At 45.8% G+C, this 2,039-nt stretch overlaps 1 protein-coding gene across 1 annotated transcript in view; it reads right to left on the bottom strand.

Moving 5' to 3' along the window:
- The window catches only part of SRD5A3 (steroid 5 alpha-reductase 3), a 67,777-nt gene that overhangs the window by 64,758 nt on the left and 980 nt on the right, over positions 1 to 2,039 (bottom strand). The gene's annotated exons all lie outside the window — the stretch shown is intronic.

Below are 2,039 nucleotides of genomic sequence, written 5' to 3'. Positions count from 1 at the left end.
CACCATTTCCAGTGATTCTTGGCTGCAGTTTTTACTTCATCTTACTAGAAGATTAGCCCCACAAACTCCACGTAGGTAAGTCATTTGATTCACATGAAAAGCCTTGCATCTGTAGAATGACTCTCCAGAGTAAAGTTATTCTTCTGCTTAAATGCTTCAGGTATCTGGAGTGTAAAGAAGCTATCTTCTAGTTTGCTCATTGGTATCACAAATGTCCCTGGTGCTATAGGGATGGCAATTCATACAGTGAAGCAGCAGTTCCTGCAGCATTATTCTAGTTAACAAGATTATACTGACAGCCGGGCAAAGGACTGAAGGACCGTGTCCCATTTAGGAAGCACAGTATAAAACTGAGATCTCAGTGGGATCACTCAGGGAGATAAAAACACTTTGTGTGTTTGAAATGTACGCTTCCCTGCGGATGCCCAACATTCAAAACGAGCAAGCTCCTTCCTGAGGACTGCTCAGTTCGGTGTGTGCAAAGACCAGCCAGGAGATTTGTGTGTCTGAGGGGTTGGCCCCCCTGTTTTCCTTCCCTTCCCTTCCCTTCCTCGGGACACTGCAGGGGAGAAGGAGGCAGGGGACATGGCAAATGCCAAAGGGCCTGGGGAGGGCTAGCATTCATCTATCTTTGCTTAGATATGCTTAGGGCAAACAGTGGGTGTTTGTTCCCATAAAGCTCAGGCACCAAAATAATTTTCAACTACGAAACCAACCACCGCCCTCCAAACTGCTCAGTTAATATCAACGACTGTGCGTGAAAGCAGAGCCTGAGTGGTATTGCAGTAAGCTCTAGTTGCACATCATCTGACTAAATTTCAGATAAGTCACTTTTTAAAATCAACATAGTGGCATATTTTCTACAGATTGCATTTTTGGAAGCTCATGTAGGAATGCAGAAAGCACTAAAATGAGCTACCAGTGATTTTACTGTGTTCCATGGATCCTGTAATAATGTCATGTGAATATTTTTCAACTTACCCTTATACTTTCATTTGCTTTGTTGACTAGCTAAACAGCTTTGGAGGCAAACAGTTCGTGCAGGTCATCCGTCCCCTATCAACATTTTTCCCTTTGTAGTCAAACCCAACAAAACCAGCGTCACCACGTCAAAAAAAAAGTCAAAGTCATCAAAACTGGCTCTTTAGCAGTAGGTACCCTCGGTTCTCGCTAGGTATTTGTCACTGCCACATAAACCCTATGAGCAGCCTAGTCTCAGCAAGGGTCGGTTGTTTAGTAATCACTGCCAGAGTTCCCCAAATCACTTAGAAATACCAATGCCCTGACCACAGTATGATGGAGATGGGGATATTGATGAGGGCTACCAATTTTCTGGTTTAAGAGCTCATAAGAGTAGCAACAACACATTTTATTTGCATGGTGCTGACTTGCTGCCTCTTGAACCACAGGAGCCTTCTTTGACTTTTCATGGATTTTATTGGGTCTCTGGGAAAAATCAGTCCAGAAATTCAGCTTCTCCCACTCCCTGTATCTTTCTGTGAGCAACAGGGCTGTGATTTCAAAGGAAATTACACTCACCCCCCAGTACAGTAAAACAGCTGGAATTGCATAGCGTGCAAAATAAAATCACTGCCTCATTAACGTAGTCGTTTGCGGACAAGCTCACATGCAGCTTTGGAGAGCAAGAGGAAAGCGTAGCATGTAGAAGTACATATAGGTATACGCATGCGTAGTTATCTGTATAGCTGTGTGTTTCTATCTACCTGATTATCTACCTATTTATCTACGTCTCTATCTGCGCAGCCCTATTTATTTCCCCCGGGGGCTTTATGGTCACGCGTGTGGACAGAGCATTGACAGCCGTGTGTTTATTTTTCCCGAATGACAACCTCGCAATCTTCTCTTTCAACAGCCCCTGGTTAATAATTGTCATTAAAAGGCACATTAGGGTACCAGGGAGGAGAACCCCGGCGAACCCCTCCAAACCGCAGCATCCCCGCAGGGCTCTGCCGCGGGATGGGCGTGGCCTCGGCGGGATGGGCGTGGCCTCGGCGGGGATGGGCGGGGCCTCGGCCTCA

Source organism: Charadrius vociferus, unplaced genomic scaffold (assembly GCF_000708025.1).
Source record: "Charadrius vociferus isolate BGI_N301 unplaced genomic scaffold, ASM70802v2 scaffold134, whole genome shotgun sequence".
Lineage (NCBI taxonomy): Eukaryota > Metazoa > Chordata > Aves > Charadriiformes > Charadriidae > Charadrius > Charadrius vociferus.
The sequence above is the reverse complement of the archived record's forward strand: the minus strand, read 5'-3'. Positions and strand labels throughout refer to the sequence as shown.